Source organism: Lycorma delicatula, chromosome 8, assembly GCF_047948215.1.
Source record: "Lycorma delicatula isolate Av1 chromosome 8, ASM4794821v1, whole genome shotgun sequence".
In the NCBI taxonomy this organism is placed as follows: domain Eukaryota; kingdom Metazoa; phylum Arthropoda; class Insecta; order Hemiptera; family Fulgoridae; genus Lycorma; species Lycorma delicatula.
Window position 1 is genome coordinate 10262947 of NC_134462.1, and position 20370 is coordinate 10283316.

The window sequence follows — 20370 nt, forward strand, 5'->3', positions numbered from 1 at the left end:
ATTTTTATATTTTATGTTTTCTGGTTGCTATCCAAATACAGAGCTTAAATTTTTAATTTGTTGAGCGTTTCCTTTACTGATGATGAGGAAAATAATAATAAACGTTTGGTTATTTATTTATATTACATATTTAATATCCCAAGGAAACTACTCAATATAATAAATAATATAAAGTAAATTCTATTTAAAATAATGACTCGGCTGACAACACCAATAGACACAAACAAATAATAATAATAAATAAAAATGAGAAAAATATACATCATAAAATTGTTTAAAAAAATGTTTGACAATAAAAGTATAATACTATCAATATTCAAAGTATTGATAATATTTTGCAGTTTTTCACATTTAAATGTGAAATGTATTCACATTCACAAACAAATGTGAAAAACTGCAAAATATTATCACAAGCTGCATAATAGTATTTTGAGTAAATACATAAATTCATATGTATGTATTCTTATATTTGTTTGTAAAACATGAGAAAAAATATAAAAATAGATAATTAGAAACAAAAAATTAAATGAGGAAATCTCTTTAATAACATGCATTACTTTGTTTCATGCACAATAAAATTGTAATAAAATGTTGAACATTAATTGATCCTAAATAGATAAAACAAATAAAAAATTAGCAATCCTATATATTATCATCATTAAAACATAATATGCAGAAGATATAACTTGAACTATGTACTTTAAATCTATATTATTGTACCGATATACAAATTAAATTATTTTAAGTTGATTAATTTTTAACTTCTACCATACCATTTAATATTATAAATTACTCATTATCTATATAACAAATATGTGATTTTCAAAGCAAACTAAGAATTCATTTGGGTTATTCATTATGTTTTAATGATCAGATATGTTTGAAACATTAAATTCAATTCATTAATAAAGAATTCATGTTAATTATTAATAGGCTTACCTATTCTTTTGGGTCCAACCCAGGACATATTTTTGAAATTACTAAAATTTACAACAAGGAAGTACTGAATTAATTTTAACATTTAGCAGATGTCTAACAGCAGATACTGAAAGTCTACTCTTTTCTGCAGACCAAATGTTCCCCATAATTGAAGTAACTCTCTCAACTGGAGCTGATCTCCCAGGCAAAGACGTCGCAAAATCAACCATTTTAAAAATATTGCAACATGAAATATCAGTCTTTTGAAACACCTTAAAAATTGCCTTTCACTTCTCTTCCATAGTATCTGGTACTTTTTTCTGAACTTGAACCACAACCTACCCTTTGGTTTTGGATTACCTGGTTCAACAATGTACATTCATCAAATAGGTCATCAATAATTATGGAATCTTTTATAATTTCATTAACAACTTATAAATCTCTTCTAAATCTCTCATTCTCTTCTAAATCAGACCAGACAATTTCAGTTCATAAATTTATCCACTGAAACTTACTAAAATGATCAAAACTGGTTCTCCACAACTAAGTATTGGATACTAGAATTATAAAAAAACATCTACGCTTAAGAAGAATTTTTGTTCCTGAACATCATTATTTTCTTTTACGATGCATAGCAATTCTTTGTCAGAAGATAGTATAAATTTGTGTGTTTTTCTTTCCTGAAGTTGGCAAATTAATTCAGAATATGTCTGAAATGCTTTTTTGCTGTAATAGAATTAGCTTCCAATTTCAGAATTACATTATTAAATAACTATAGAGTAACATATAAAAATTTCAAAAACAGTTAGTTCACTCTAGATTTTCAAAAAATCAAATTTAATCTTGTGAAGAAGTATGATTTCAGGCCATCAAAAATGGAAAGAATTCTTTCTATGAGATAATACTTTTTTGTAATCAATTTCCACAGATTCACAGAACTCTTTTATTAGTCTTACTGTGTATATATGTGAAAATATTTATAAATTTTTATAACAGTAACTTCTATGTCCCGGGATAGAAAATCACATGCTGTTTGCACTGAATTGTGTACGATGTGGACTGAACAAAAAATTCCTAAAACAGGTCTATCAAAATAACTTTGAACTTTTCTGAACAAATTTTCATTCCCCTTTCTCTTCACACCACCAAAATTACTATTAGTGTTATCAGCGGTATAACAAACCAACTTTTCTTCAAGTCTGTATTTTTTCACATACTGCAAAAGATACAGAGACAAAATTTGGCAGTTTCACCTGACACTTCATTGAAATTTAAAAGTTTAACTTGAATTCCCTCCTCCAGATTGAAATATATTATAACTATCGGAACAAGTTTTACTTCACTTCTGTTGAGCTATCCATTGTTACTGTGCAAGACAACAAATATAAATGGTGAAATAAGATTAACAATAATTGCCTCGGTTTTGGTTTTAGCAGATGAAAATTTTGGGTCATAATAGTTTTTAACCAGTTTAGATGTGCAGTCTGATGTTTTGAAACTGAGTTTGTGTCTAGCAGTGTGGTTCTTTAGCAGCACACTCCAGATTATTGTTATTGTTATTCCTATCTTTGGCTTTAAAAGAATCTCTTATGTTTCCTGAAGCAGTAGCATTTATAACACTCCTATGTTTACCTATTTTCACGTGGTCTTCAATATCACACTTTGCTTGATGTGCAACAGAAAATTCTCCAGTACATAGCGTGCAATAAACACGTTCACTGTTACTGTCATTACACAATTTCAAAAATTTGTATTCCTGTTGCAGGTTAACATTTAACACACATTTTCTTTTTCCCACTGCTAAACGATGAAACAAAAAACAAATAGAGATAAAATGATAAAAATGTGTAGACAAGTTACTTCACACACAAAAACAACATAAACACTTTGTCCCTGTTGTTTTACCAAATGATTAAGTAAAAAGTTGTAGCGACACCGGTAGCCACACTTCCGTCAAAATAGACATCAGCGCTTGTTCCAAGGTTGGTGAGAGATGCATGGTCGTAAGAGAATTCTTAAAAACATAATGTCAAGCATATAGGTCTAAAATTAAAAAAAAATCTTCACCAGTCATAAAATTCTCAAACCCCAGACATTTTTGTAACCCGGGCAGCACTAAAATACAAGGACTGTCCATGCTAATCCCAGACGTATGGTAAGCTTAACTATTAACCCTAGGTCTTTTACTCAGTGAATTTCTTGGTGAATAATAATTTTCCACAGCTTTTCTCATTAGCATTAAAAGTTAAAAAAATTTACGATACACAGAAAAAATACATTAAATGTCAGCCTACCGCACAATATAATACCCAGGATTTCTTTTATATTGTACACATTGTTAACTCCTATATCTATGTAAATAAAACCTTCCACTGCAGGCTGCTAATCTTCATAAAATGTTCAGCAGGTACATTAATTTCCTTACGTTCTTTTAATGAAAAATTATGTTTGTTTACTTTTAATGCTCTGGATGGAGTTTGTTTACTTTTAATGCTCTGGATGGAATAAAGGAAAATATGATCATAAGCACAATAAGCTTTAATAAGCACAATAAGTTTTACAATACTTATAAAACTTAATAAAATTGATAAACAATATTAAATTATATTTATTTTTAAACATATTATTTATATAAAAACTGAAGATAGTTTATTATTAACTAGTTACTAATATTCCAATCAAATTTCCTTACTTTTAGAAAATTTACCAGCGAAGCCCTTTCAGGTTATTATCAAGATAAAGTTCAAAACTGAATGTGGATATATCTTAACAAAGGTTATTAAATTTTAAAATAATGATCTATAAAACTTGATAGACTGTTCTTTAAAAAATGCAGATACAAGTAGAATATTAAATTAATATCTGAAGTAAGTGCAAAATTCTGTTCAGAACAAAACAGAATTTTGCACTTATTCTGGACGAATTATTCTCAAACTAATTTGTTTACATACATGGGGTTTTCCAGAAAAAAGTTTCATCTTTTACATTTTTCAAACATAATAAAATCTATTTTTTAAAAAAAAAACCAAACTTCCATTTTTTTTAATTTTTCATACTTTGTCTCAACTACACTGAGATACTTATCAATGTTGACAGAAGCTGTAGTATATCACTGTCAATGAAATCATCCATCCATGTCATTAGCTATTTTGCAGATCATTATCATCATCAAAATACTAACCACTGAGAAACTTCTTCTGGTGCAGTTGCAGTGAAAGTCACCACATGCTCAGTAAAGGCTAATTGGCAGGGGGTAGTTGATTCAATTGTTCCCTATTTAAATGAAATGATGAGATTTTGTAGTACGACTGATCATTTTTGTGGAGCAAAAGAAAGTCAGAAGCCAACTTACCATCCCTTGGTTCTGGGTTAGTACATATTCTTCTTTTACATATTTCACAATAAACAAGAAAATTTATTACTGAGCGTCACGGCAGGATGGAAATTCTGCTAAGAGAATTTTATATCTTTCCAAATACAATCTACAAAATCTTTCTTAATAAGATTTTCTCTCTAGTTGCAAACAAAACATTTTTGCTTTCCATGAGGTGGTATGCTTCCACTATTAGGTTATAATTTTGATGCAGGAATAATATCTGAAATCCAAGTCTAATGTAATATTATTATGTGATAAAAACTCATCTCTCTCTTTCCAATTACATGTCAAAAATGATAATCACTTCAGGATGTTCTGGTTCCTTACTGAGGACTCTGGGCTCCCAACAACTACACATTTTCAATAATTTAAATCATATCTGACAATTTCATGCTCAAAGATTATGAAACCTCAAGAAACACTAAGGTGAGTGCAAAAATTGTAAAACATCAGTCTCTAAAGTACTTTTTGCTGACTCACACCCATCAAAATTAACTGTCCACTTCATGCATATAATTTCATCTTAGAGTGCTGCAGCAATCTCTTAACCATTCATTCACTCCCACAGTACTTATCACAAATTTTATTCTACTACATATCCCTATGTTAAAAAAAACATAAATTGCACACCTGTATTTGTAAATTATAATTACAAATTACAGATTTCTCACGTTACATAAAACACATACATTATGAAGGTAGAAGCCATCATAAGGAATAAAAATCAATAATAAATGCAACAATAAAGTGATAATCAGAAAACTAGACAAATATGCTTATGTATAGGTATATAATCAGTATTTGTTCTTTTTTTTATGTATCATATATATATATATATATATTAACTTAAATGTAATTTATTTGAGTTTTCCTCTTGATAGGATAGAATTAAATAATACGAATTCTACTTAAAAATATTATCTTTATTAATCTCTTGGGTTAACCAGTCAACTAAACAAACTTATAAATTGAATTCATTACATTTCACTTAGAATTTTCTAAGCTTCCTCAGGTGACAATTCACATTCATATACACATCATACAAAATTCTCTTATATACTAAGAAATTAATGGATGGGGGTTGTACCCATCCTAGATAACAATATATTTTACCCCACCCTTCTTGAAATAGATTCCCTACTCATAAATCACTCATCTTATCTTTAGATAAATATATGTATCTCTTTATATAACCTGATTGCTATTTCCTGTGTATTTAAACCTTTACACAATGCACATATTTTTCTCAAAAATTACAAACATTAAACATTATTCTCCTAAAAAATAAATTTACAATATAAATATGATTTTTTAAATTAAATTAACCTATATGTTGCTTAATAGTTATACTTAAAGGTATATAAATATGCTAAGTTATACATGCAAGTTATGCTTAAACTTATTATGCTTAATAGTTGCTTAAAGTTATAGCTGTTCTATTATTGACAGCATTTGTATTTTTCTTGATGTATATCATTTCTGAAGTGGTCCTTTTATATGTATTTTGAAATGCAATTTCAACAGCACCAAAATATTAGACAAAGAACAAAATACATATAAGAGGGCCACTCTAGAAATGATATACATCAAGAAAAATACAAATGCTGTCAACAATAGAAAGGAGGTAGCCGCGTTAAGCAACATACATGTTAATTTAATTTTAAAAATCATATTTATATTGTAAATTTAGTTTTAAAGAAAATAATGTTTAATGTTTGTAATTTCTGAGAAAAATATGTGCATTGTAAAGGTTTCAATACACAGGAAATAGCAATCAGGTTATATAAAGAAACACATGTAATTATCTGAAGATGAGTCATATACGAGTAGGGGGATCTATTACAAGAAGGTTTGGGATAAAATATTGTTATCTAGGATGGGTAGACCAGTTAATTTCTTAGTATGTAAGAGAATTTTGTATGTGTGTATGAACATACTGTCACCTGAAGCTTAGAGAATTCTAAGTGAAACATAGTTAATTTATAAGTTTGTATAGTTGATTGGTTAACCCAAGAGATTAATAAAGATAATATTTTTAAGTAAAATACATCTTGTTAATTTATATAAAATGTACCACCAATATACATCACACATGAAAAGAAATATTTGTAGCTGAAGTTTGTACATGGTTGGTTGGCTACAAATAAGACATCAAAGTTTAGTCAGTTTTAAATAAATAAATCTTTATTCTGATAATATATATAAAAGATTACATAGATCACACCAATAAAAGAAATTATAAATATATAAACAAATTATAAGGTGAATAATAGATGTATTTAAATGTCATATTAATTAAAATGACATTTAATTTAATGACAAACACTCACCAACACTCATTAAGGTAAATATATTAATTATAAAAAAATTACTAAAAAATAATTCTCAATTCAAATCCCAATACTGAAAATTATTTTGAGCACATATTTATATAAATGCTGAATGGGAAGTAGATAAATCATGTTTGGCAATAAAAGCGCAATAAAGCTCATTCTTGTAAGCCAAAGTATTGTGTTGAGTTACATGAAAACAGTTCTGTCGTCTGGTTTTATAGATGTGGATGTTTTTTTAAAGAAAAAGTGACTATTCTTTTCAGCAAGTATTGCACATTCATAAATATATACAATAAGGTTAAGTTAACACATTTAATTTTCTAAATGTAGGTCTATGCAATTCATACTTATGTTCTAACTCAAAACGTTAGAACAACTTTTTGAGAGCCCCTAGGAGATGACATTATATTTTACACAAGAATATATGTAAGAATAATATATATTTAATAACACTGAAAAACTTATTACTTTCTTAAGGTACTCAGAGCAGTACGGCTTGATTTTGTTACAAATAAAATCAATTTATCTCCCCCACAAGAATCAGTCATTTAATAAAACATCCATTAATTTCGCTTCCAACAAAATTACTATCATTATCATTAATAGGAATTTGATCCACATGATCAGCAATGTTATATACACCTGAGAAGGACAATGCAACGGCTTTTCAAAATTTAAAGTTAGATAGTTACAATCCATCCAGTGAATAATTTCTAAGCTGGTGTGGTATAATTTTCAACTGTTTTATTAAATAGTTATGTTTTAATACAGATATAGTTGAGCTGTCCATAATAGATGGCTCAAGATTTTGAGATCATTAATAAACAATAAAAAAACCAAGCAACTTATGAAAACTCTCCTGTTTCACACTCTTCATCTTTAGTGAGGACCTACATTCTACTTTTTGTATTTTTATCAAAAGAGGAGGTTTTAACTACTTTTTTATGATTGGTAAGATATGGAATTAACCAATCATCTGATGCTATAGCTATTAAGTTTTTTCATTAGTAAAAAATGTGGAAAATGTAGTAACAATGTGGAATGTTTTACTGAGAGAGCAAAAATTGTATCTTTTTGTTATCTACAAAATTTAAAATCCGTTTTGACTAGTTTCAGCGTGATGTCTGTACGTGTGTATGTATTTATGTATCTCGCATAACTCAAAGACGATTAGCCATAGGATGCTGAAATTTTGGATTTAGGACTGTTGTAACATTTAGTTATGCACCTCCCCTTTGATTGCATTTAACTGAACCAAAAGTGTCCAAAAAAGCACAAATCCAAAAAAAATTTGGATTTTGGACTTTTTCTTAACTGCAGTAATAAGTCCTCATTGAGAGCTTTTCAATGATATGCCATAAGTGGTACTTATTTTCATTGGTTCCAGAGTTACAGCCAAATAAAATTTTAATTAATGAAATATTTGGATCTTACAAGCACAACCATTCAAATCAGACTTCTACTTCGTTTAAAATTTTTTTTTATATTTAAATACGTTGATTTATTAATAATTATTAACTTCTGATTGTAAAAAAATTTCTACGATAAATAATAATTCAATAAAAAAAAAAAATATGAAAAAATATCATTAAGTTACCAATGAAATAAAATTTTATGTATTTTTCATTGAAAAAATACATTACAGCAGATGAGGGTAAGAAGAAATATAATTTGGACAAAATAAGTTGTTTTACAATGTAGGAAACCTTCATTCATCGATTATATATTGTAAAAAAAAATTATTTATTCAATTAATTGATATGTTATTATGAGCTTACTGATTCAGGGCCTATAGGCCAACTGCATTGCTTATATAGTGAGTGTATCTTTAGCTTGTCATATCCTTGGGTTGCTAGGCCAGAGGGTTAATCAGAACTTAATAACAGAATTCACTGTTGGAAGACCACATAAAAATGGTAGTAGAATATAACTGGTCTGTTTAGGTCTCACATCTAATAATCTTCATTTATTCATATACTGATTATAATAAATTACTTTTTTGTTTTTAAAAATTAATGCAATTTTAGGCCAAATCCAAAACATTCATTGAGTTATATAGCGTAAATTAAAAACATTAATTTTATACTTTTTATAAGATTAAATGGAAAATTCTGTAGAATAATTTTGAACATCCTATCTTTAAAAAACATACTGGTTAGAAAATAAATAAAATGAAACAGCATATCAAGAATAATAAACATTCCTCCCGGAATACTTAAAAGTAAAAAGATTTGAGTCCTTTACTGAAGCTGAATATAATTTTGCATTAATCACCAAAGTCCAAGCCCACAGAAGTGCAGATGACAGTCAGAAGTAAAAGTTACATCTTTACCCTATTCACCATAAAAACAAGCTTTACTTGAACATCATTATAGTGTAAGCAGCAAATTAATTAACATACCCTTTTTTATTGTGTAACAAAGAATTATGTACATTCCATCAACTTTGTAACAAAGCAATCACTCCATTTACCTTTTACTTGAGGCCATTGTGGACTCAAAAAAAATGCATTAATAATGATTAAAAATCATTAATAATTTTTAAGAAAACACTTTTGGATAATAAAATTTCAACTCAAGTTTTCTTAAATAATTAAAAAAATTCTATTTCTAAAAAGATGAGTGTTTGGACAGTTATTAAAATTTCAAATTATAGAAAAACTGTAATGAATACCCATGTTCTAAAACACAATGTAATCTATATTAATGAAAATTACAGTCTGTTTGTCTGTTAGAGCATCACATTGAATCACCTGACCAAATTTAGTGAAACTCAGAAGTATTGAATCTATCTTAATCCTTGTTAGGTTTCAGGTCATTCAACATTTTGAAAATGTGCCCAAGGGCTCCAAAAGGAGGAAATCCAAGATTGTAAACTACTGCACCTATCAATCTTTTTTTTAATACATATTAAATACAAGTTAAATTATTGATTCATAGGAACCCACCAAACCTTCTGGGCCATGAAAATTTGGGAAGATGTTTCAAAATTTGAAAACTACTGAACCATTTTATTTAGTATTCTGTATACAGTTCATTTAAACAAAAGATTTCCTTATTAAATTTATTGTAATTACAATCAGAAATATTTTTTATTAGCAGTTAGCTGCAGTTTCTGTCATTTTTTCCTGACATAAAATTGCGTATTATAAAAAAAATTATAATAAAATGTTAAGCAAACACATAATCTGTGGAGTTCATTTAAACCACACTTTAACGTATTACAATTATACTTCCAGTATGTCATATGTATGCTTTCAATTTATCAGCCTTTTTTAAAAACAGACACTATAAAATATATTCTTTAATAGTGAATACAAGACTATATGAATTAACCAGTTGAATGGAGTTCACACCACACCACACACCCACACAAAATGAAAGAAATAATTTTTACTCACTTACACATCATAATTTTCATGCACGCAATCTTACACAATTCAAATTTTTTATGAGAGGGAGATTGGTGTCAGCTTTTATTTGATTTTCTGACTGTGGAAGAATTTAAATCTGCTGCTCTAATATGAGTGGCTATCCAAAGTGAAAGTTGTTATGACAAGCATCAACTTCAGCCCGTTCAATAAGAAAATTTTGATGTACTAATACCAATGTTTGGAGCAACACGAGAGACAACCTGAACAAAACTGGGTAGGCAGCTAATTTTTTGTAAATTCCAATTACTTAACGACGAAACTGTTGATATCATGACTCATAAAAGCTAACAAAAAACGATTCACTTAACAGAAAAAAAAAATTAATTTTTTCATTGAAAAATGAAACTTCAATTTTTTTTTGTGGCCACGTCCTCAAGAAAAGAATGATTCATGTGACCCTCATCTATAAATGTCTGTGGTTTATGTTTTGTAAGGTCAATTTCACAGTAAAATCTTAAAATATGGCTGCGTGCAGTGCAGCTAGAAGGCAGCATCCAGTCCTTATATCTAGCAAACAAATCTTTTTCATCCTGTTACATGACTAGACCTTGAATAACAAATATTTGAACTAAAAAGCTTTCTCTAAGTTCTATTAACATCAATTCAACAATGTTTTAGATAACTAATAGAAAATATAACTAAAATTTAAAAAAATAATAAATCTATATACTTTAATTAATCACAAAATATGAAAAATGAATTCAGTCTACCGTTAGTGGTAAGTATTTATTACATCAGTAAAGATGGTAATTATTTTTATTACCATTTAAACACTACAAATAATCCAGTAATAATAATAATAATAATATTATTATTATTATTATTACTAGTCAATAATAAATATCATACTTCATATAATTAAGTTAGTAAATGAACAAATTAAATTATATTTCAGATGTGTTAAGCATTTTATATTACCTAAAATAACTGTAATGTAAATTGTCAGAGTAAACATACATATATAAAAAAATTTTCACTTCATATAAAAAAATGTTTTTTTCACAAAATTTTCATTAGTAACATCACATTAAATACATTGTTATTAGTAAAAAAAAAAATATTGTAACAATAGTACCAAACTTTACGCACTGTTTTTCTCTGATATTGAATAATTACAAAATATGTAATTTATTTCACTATCTGATGGTAGCTGTTAATCAATTAAAAAAAGAAAGATGATTGAATATTACAATATAATGAATGGACGAACAAGATATATATGATGCAGTAAATAACTTGTTAACACTTATTGATGTCCAAGGTTTATCAACAACATAACATGAACGTTTACGATCATAAAATGGACAAAGTGTGGGGTGAATCAAAGGAAGGCAAATTAAGGGGAATGGAAATGATATAGAGTAATATCTGCTGTTCTACAAAATGTTATGATACTACAATATAAAACACAACAGTTCTTAGATATATATAATAATAATTATTATTTAAAAATTTAGTGAACAATTACTTATAATTGACGTCATTAACTCTGAACAAGTAAGTTAAATTTAATTGTATTATTTATTTTTTATGATTTTTTTGCCTCTCCGATACTTTTCTAAAGTACATTTGATACTAATATAAGCTATATATAATTACACTATTTAAAAAGTTTAGAAGTGCCATACTTATAAATTTATACTTTGCTTAGTATTGTGTTTCTCAGCAGTAATAGAATGCTTCTCAGAAATACTGTTTCTGCTAATATAATGATATGAATGATATATTAATGTGAATATTTATTTCCCATTAATGAATAATCCTGTTTTGTTTATATGCTATTTGGACAGATCAAGAAAAACCATGGTAGAACCTTCAAGTATTACAAAATCTAAATAAAAACAAAATAAACTAAAAAAAATGTGTTCCATAGGTAACAGCAATAATAATAAATGAAATAGTTATAAACCAGAAGTAGATGTTAAAATATACTAAATAAATAAAATAAAAAATTAATTGAATTAATAGACATTACTTCAACTTATGTAAATACAAAAAAATTATACAAAAAAAATTAATAAAAAAACTCATCTACAGAAAAATGTTAGCTCTGTCAAAAGAAAATATTTTCATTTTATTTTACACAAAAGTGTGGAAGTCCTTTTATTTCAAATGGGTTGGGCAATTTATTAAAAATGGGAATAGAAGTTTAAAAAGTCTTTTCTTGAAAGCCAAAGTATTATGGTATTACATGAAAAAAGCTCTGTTTGGTGTGATGGAGATATATATGGTTATTAGAAATAAAAGATTTTCTTTTTCAAAAAGGTAGTAGATTCATAACTATAAATGCATAGAAAATTTTAAATATTTAATTTATGAACTAGTGATGTAGATTATTCATATTTATGGGCACCAAACAGTGTTCTAAGAGTCCATTTCTGTACCTTAACTGATGGTAGTTTTTACCATTGAGGTTGTATGACTCGTATTTAAGGATATAAAGTAATAATCTATAAGTCAATTTTTACACCTAAAAAACCTTGTTCTGACTTTTTGAAGAAGTCCTGAGAAGTAATATTAAATAATATTTCTGACTGACTGGAATAAATATAATTTTGAATCTGAAAATTGAATTTGTTAGAAAGTATGTACACGCTTTATGTTTGAGTACAAAACATTTTTTATTGGATAAGAAAGTGTACAATAGTAAAAAAATCTAGACTATTGCAGGGGACTAAACCCAGGACCTGTTTTTAGTCATGCAAAGTGAGCAGGAACTTAAATATAGTCACATTGTGCCAGCTTTAATTTTAACTATCCTAGATCTAATTTAAGTAAATGGTTACATATGCAACTGAAATTTTGACTTTTACTTGGATATATTTTCACTCAAAGATTGTTTTTGATTATGTTATTTTTAATAAACAATAAAGTTAAATATTCCAATACCAAAAGTATAAAATGAAAAATACAGTGTACTACTCTACAAATATCACACTCTACACTTTAAATTTTGCAGAACATAAAACTAAACATAATGAATTAATATCTTACATTTTCTCCACTTAGATCAATCCTGAATATAGGATTTGATATGCAATAAACTCATTTTATTTTTATATTTATATTTTTATAGGTAGTAAAAAATTTGCAATAAACTAATTTTTTTAAAATTTAATATTTACTTACTCTTTTATTTTTTAACCCTCTCCACTATATTTCTTTTCAGAAATGTCTCCTCATTCGACTGCAATCAATGAAATAAAAAATAACCTGAAGAAATACAAAATGAACTTGATTTTGAAGAATTCTGATTTTTTTTACTTCTGAAGCCTACAAATTTGGTAAGTGAAATTTAAAGTATTTTTTTTATAATAAGATCTGTTTGGGTCAGATGGTTATCTTTACAAACTTATGATATCAAGAAATATTTTTTTGTAGTGAGCAGTATACAGAAGAATAAGCTTTTATAAAATTACAAGAAAATAGCAATATAAATTTGTTTATTTTCATGAAGAGATTTGTACTTCTTAATTTGCACAAAAGAATTTAAAATATAAAAAAATAATTTAAATAATATGCTTATATTACACACAACTTTTATTATATTTTTTTATTTTTTTGTTAGAAATGAATAAAAAGGAAGCTGCAAAATCCTAGTGCAAAAATAAAAAATTCAGGAAAAAACAGCTAACAGGAGCAACTTCATTTCAACATTACATTCCTACTGAAAATAAAACTGAAAAAATTGGGAAAAATATTCATAAAACACACCACAACAAAAAAGTGGAAAGAACTGTAAGGTAAGTGGAGAAATTTCACTAATTATTTCTTTAAAATAAAATAGTTTTAATTCTATCTCAGAGATACTTAAATACTAATGCACTTTCAATTTTGAACTCCCAGAAATAGCCGTAACATGGCTCAAATTCTATGAGAATTTGAGTCTATTACTTGCAAGCCATTGATTCAGAAGAATAAAGTAACTAACAGCAGATAAAACGCTAGAGGGATTCTGGTTGAACAGTTTACAGTTCAGTTGGATTTTTTCACATAACATACAGTTGTGAGATGAATTAGAATTTTTCCTACAGACACGTGACCCTGACCCCAGGTGACTTTGGTATCTGGAGGAAGAGAAACTATACATTTGAGTCAATCAATTGTCTCCTTCTCATGACCTTTTAACCTTGGTTGTTCGCTGGGGTTTTGGCTAGACCCCCAATGGAACCATATAAAGGATAGAAAACGTGGGAATATGCAAAAGACAGCAGCCATAATATTTCTGTAGTTTGTAAGTTGATGCCTCTATCTACGACCTGATCTGGAATTTTGTTTCCTATTTGAAGGCTGTTCAAGAAGCCATCCTGGGGCTGAGCAATCTATTAAGAAAAACCTCTTTACCCCTTCCCTTAATAATTTCACATACACCAATGTAACAAATAGAAATAAAATATGTGACTCTTTTTGTAACAATTAACCTTAATGCAATGTTGTTCCTTAAAACTGGCTAGTTAAAAATTAGGAATAATCTAATAATCAAATACTTTGATGAGACATTAAAACTGACCAAAGATTTTAATGGAGTACATTTTAAAGTCAAATTCTGTTAAGTGTTTCATATTAACTACGTTTTTTTAAAAAAATTAACTTGCGTAGAACCTGAATACTCTGAAACTGCTATAAGATTTGCTATAAATTTTAGTAGCTATAAAATAAAAATAGAATGCCAACAAGAAAAATCTACAACAATGAGTTGTTGTACAGTAATGAGTAATACTTTTTAAATTTATTGCCTACATTTTAAATTAAAAGTCAATATTGTAATAAATATAAAACAGAAAAAATAAATTTTAGGAATATTAGAAGGTAAATGTAAAATCAGTGCCAACAGTACAGATCCATAATATAATGCAATGGATTTTATTGGATCTGAAATAGATTTATCAATTTAAAAAAATAAATAATGAATTTGACAAGAGAAAACAACAATTAGTCTTATATGTAACATATAAAAGTTTCACTGCAATAGAGAAGAGTAATTAGGACAATTCAATCATTCAAATCGGCATAAATTAATTATTCTAATATTTAATTAAATTAAAAAAAAAAAATTTTTAATTTAGTTAGTATAATGTACAATTTATATCTTTGTCTACCAATAATTCAAAATGTACTAAACCAGTATCAATTAAACTAAAAATGTTTTACATCTAGTACAGATAACAAACTGGTATGTGTAATTTTCACTAAGTGAATATTTTGTAGAAAGAGTGACACTGTTTAATGTCATAAACGAATTTGACTGAAATTTAAAAAAAAAAAATTTCATTGAAATTTTTTATAATGGAATTGTGAAATAAATAAACTGACAATAGCACTGAAGTACAAATGGTTCATTAATGAACCTTCTCAAATATAACGTAAATAAAATAAGAATCCACTAACTTCTTCACAGCAATTACTATGGATGGAAACTGTTACATTTGACAAATAAATAATAGTACCTATTTAAGTATAATGTTTTTAACTAACTGCAGTACTTTTATTAACAAATAAAAATCGCTGACGAGGCTACAATGGTTTTTTGTAGATACTGTTAATATATTTAGGATAACTTACTTTTTAAATTCATATAATTTTCACTGGTAGTTTAAAAACAAAAAATATATTAAATTTAAAACACTGGGGGAAAACTATGATTTGTTCTTGTATGTAACATGTACATTAAGTGCCACAACCACAACAATTCACCTGACATGAATCACAAGCCAATTTTTAAAAAATTCCATATTCTATGTCAAGAATAATAAGCATTCTACACCAATAACAAAATTAAGAGGCAAAGTGTTTTTCTACACAATTAACTATACAGTTTAACCATAGATTTTTTAATTTATACAAGTATTAACAAGTGAAAATTGATTTATTTACTTATTAGCAATTTATATTTCTTACAGATTCAATGCTAGTTACTTATTATCAAACTTTTTATTGTTGTTAATATCAAAACTTTAAAATAATTGTACAACAGTGTAACTATAACTAAGATTAGGGAATTAATATTTAATCTTAATATAATATAAAGTAACTTGCAACTGTAATATTTAAAATATATTAGTTGAATTGGAATAGGGAAGACTGCCAAAAAGATTACAGAAAAGATGGATTGACAAACATGAAAGAGGATATAATGAGATTTTTTCTTTGAGAAAAAAATGTTTTCACATTATCATCACCCAGGTCAAAAAGTAATAAAAAGGCCCCTTCTTGGCCTTAAAATACTAATAAAATAAAGTTAAAAACTAAGATATAAATAAGATTAAAACTAAAATAATAGAAGAAACGTAACAATTAGGATAAAATATGTATCATGAATGACAAAATAAAATTTATGGTTATCATTAAGTCTTATTAAATATATTGATTCTTCTTTGATCTAACAGTACCCGGTCTAGTTCATGCTTATCAATTTCTAAAATATGACGAATGTTTCTCAGTAATTTGAATTTGTGTCGTAAGGCCGCATAACATGTGCAGTCCACAAGGATGTGGCGCACAGTCTCATATAAAAGAGATAAGAGCTTTTTCGAGAGTACTTCAGGAAAACTAACAGAAGGATTTAAACTAACAGATGATTCTGGAAAGATCCAACCCATGAGATAAAATGAAAACAAAAAGAATACATAATTACTGTGACTGTGACTGTTCTTACAGCAGCATGAGGGTTTTATAACTTCTTATTTATATATATATATAGTGTTTGCTTGAAGGATAAAATGTATACATACATATATCACATTTTATCCTTCAAGCAAACACTCATTCTTAAATATTTATTCAGTAAAAATAATATTCATATAAATTGTACAATGTTTAAGGATGGTTCTGGTACAAAAACTCTTGTTTATAAATAAAATATAAACAAAACACATGAAAGATTTTCTGTGCGAATCACAATTCTTAATATTTTGATAATAATAAATATGTAATTAATAAAATTATAAAAAAATGGATTAATGAACCTACGTCTGTCATTTTTATTTTTTGTACAAAATAATGTAATTCAACTCAAGCATTATCTTTAACGGCACACGCTATAATGTATATATAGTGATTACATTTAAATAATATTAGTATAAACAACCTGATACATAGTATTGAAATAAAACGCATCTTAATTATCATGAAAGTACATTACCATAAAAGTACTTTCACAGGATCCTGTTTCCTCAGTCACGAATGAGATATTTAATTAAATTTTTAATATATATTTAATCAAATACTTCAATCACGTCTAAGGATATGGGATCCTGTGAAATAGTTTCATGGTAAAATTAAGGTGTCATCTCAATATTCTGTACTAGGTGGTTTATACTAATAGAATTTTAAATATAATTTTTCAGTACAGAGGAATAATATGAATCTTTAAAAAAATTAATTTCAGTAAATAATATACCGATTAATTAAAAAATAAAAATTAAAAGATTACAGTTACTTCTATAAATTAAAAAACTGTAAAGCTCATTCATTATACGCTTAATAATAACAATAATATACTTTTAAAAAGTGGATAGTGTCTGCAAATGATTTTCATCTTACAAGTACATTTTATTTTTTTATGATTTTTTGACTAAAATTTTAGGTAAAACTAAATAATAATCACATCTGTTGATATATTTTCAATGATGGACTACTACTGTAGTGACATTTACTCAAATAGAATGAAGTCACATTTCTGAACATTAAACACACACATAATTACATTTATCATGTACATAAAATTCTATATTTTATTTTTAAAAAATGCTAATATCATAGTAAAAATAAGAATTGTACCGTTTAATATAGTATGTGTAAGTATCATTCGTCCATAACCCAGTCGTCATCTACAACAAAAACAAAAACTGTAAAATAATAAAAAGCGACATTAATTTATTAATGTTTATAAAATAATGTCACACTAAATTTTTCGGTATAAATTAATTAATTCACAAATATTGCTTAACATTTAACTATTACATAACAAAAAAGTAATTATTCCAAAATTTTAAAACCATTATTAGATTTATACAATCTTAACAAAAAATATAAAAAGTAGTTTTTATGTAGTTGTACTCAGTCAAGTCAGTCACCTTTTGCATAGCAATATTTCAAAATTATAATGGTCAGTACTCTCAACAGAAGTAGAGCACACATAAAATGATGTACAAGTCTGTTCAGAAAATAACTGAACTTTATTTCTTTTAATCTTTATTATTAATTTTACAGATTATTTGTTCCTTGTCCCTTTCAAAGTACTCCCATCCACTATTCACACACTTTTCCCAGCAATGTTTCCACTTCACAAAGCAGTTCTGGATAGCTTCATTTGAAATGGCCTTTAAGGTCCAAGAAGAATTTGCTTTAATAATGTCATCAATAGTGTCAAAATGGCGTCCTTTCATTATTTAGGTTCTGAAATAAGAAAAAATTGCAGTCAGGTCTGGCAAGTAGGGAGGCTGAGGGAAGACTATCATCCGATTTTTGGCACAAAGCTCAAAAGTTCTGATGAACTGATAAAGCTGAGTCTGCAAGCCCATCATCGTGGAGAAGGAACCATGAGTTGTCTTTCCATTACTATGGTCTTTTTTGCGCGTTTTTTTCATGTAACCATTGTAAAATGCCTTGATAATACACACAGTCAACCGTTTCATCTTGAGGCAAGAATTAAAAATGCCCAATTCCATTAAAAATGAAAAAACAGAGAGCATCACTTTGACAATGGATAGAGACTGGCATACTTTCTTGGGGCATGAAGATCCTTTGCCAATCCATTATAATTGAACTTTTTTCTCAATGTCGTAACCATAAACACAGCTTTCATCTCCAGTTATGATTCTATGCATAAATGTTTAAATGTTGCCAACAAATATCCACTCTATGTTCTTTCTGCTGTTCAATCATCAAACGAAGAACAAACTTTGCTGCAACTCGATGCATGTTCAATTTTTCAGTCAAAATGCTATGGCAGATTCAATCGAGATGCTAACCTCTTCTGCAAATTCTCTGACAGTCAATTGGTGATTTTCTGAACCACCAGATAGCCAGATCACTGATTTTTTTAACGTGGGTGTCATCAGTTGAAGTCGAAGGCCTTCCTGGTTGAGGGTCAAATTCAATTAACTGACAATTTTAAATAGTGAAAACTATTCGTAACAACGCATACAACCCAAAGCATCATCCTCTATAAGCTTGCTGCAAAAGTTGAAATGTTTCTGTAAAAGTTTTATCCAGTTTCACGCAAAATTTTACATAGCATCATTTCTCCTGAAAATTGCACATTACAAAAATCACTACTAACACTTAAACAAGTTGCACTCAAATAATAATAGCACGAAAACTAAATGAGATATCAACAATCCAAAAGAACATGTGGTTACAAAGATTATGCAGAACACAATGCTGCTAACTGCACATCTCTAAATATCTTCGTTGGTGCGTAATTAAAAATGTTCAATTATTTGTGAACAGACCTTGTAAACAACCAAACATGTATCTAAGTGATCTTGGGTGGAAAGAAAAAAATCAGTTAGCAAATTTTTTTTGAGGTTGACAATAACTGTATCACCCCCTCCTTCTTGTAACATAGCAACTAAGGCGATAAAAAACAACAATTTCATCGTCAAAGATTAAGAGTTGCTGTGAACCCCCAGAATGGTTGATGAAGGAACAGCACAACAGTTTCAACATATCTTCTACACTGAGAAATAAAAGTAAATCATAATTGTTTAATTTAATAAATAAATCTATTACAGCTTTTTGACATGGGTAAAAAACTATTTGTTTCACACTTATTTCATAATTTTTTTTAAAGGAGGTAAGCTTCTATGTTATAGTACAGAAGCAGATGTCTGAAGGATAGAAAAATTTGAAATCAAACAAATATGCAAAAATCTCAGCAAAGAAAAATCACTGTAATGCTAAAAAAAATTCATCTTTTGAAAAATAAATTTTAAACAGTTTCTTTATAATCAAGTTATTAACTAATACATCAATCTCTTGTGGCATTACTATACACATTTTCATTTTCATAATCTGACTTAGAATACAAAAGAATCTTAAATTCACAACATTTACTATAATAATAACACTTCCTAAAATAACAGCTGCTGAATATTTATTCTATATTATCAATTATGTACGAAATTATTGATTTACTATAAAACATCACTACTGTTCTTAAACAATAAAGCAAAAAAAAAAAACACATTCAATTAAACAAAATATAAGCTTTCTTTTTACAATGAAGTTTTTAAATATTTTTTTTAAAATATAAACAATTTAAAAAAACAGTTGATATAGTATATCTATCCACAAAAAAAGAAAAG

General features: G+C 27.3%; 1 protein-coding gene and 1 long non-coding RNA gene across 5 annotated transcripts in view; one reads left to right on the forward strand and one right to left on the reverse strand.

Moving 5' to 3' along the window:
• Positions 1-20370, reverse strand: part of SCaMC (Short Calcium-binding Mitochondrial Carrier) — a 200064-nt gene that overhangs the window by 128773 nt on the left and 50921 nt on the right. The window lies entirely within an intron of this gene.
• The window catches only part of LOC142329446 (uncharacterized), a 56548-nt gene continuing 47529 nt past the window's right edge, over positions 11352-20370 (forward strand). For all 4 annotated transcript variants that reach the window (XR_012757502.1, XR_012757501.1, XR_012757503.1 and 1 more), the window contains exons 1-3: positions 11352-11557; positions 13230-13344; positions 13629-13803. This is a non-coding gene — a long non-coding RNA (uncharacterized LOC142329446). The remainder of the gene's footprint in view (positions 11558-13229; positions 13345-13628; positions 13804-20370) is intronic.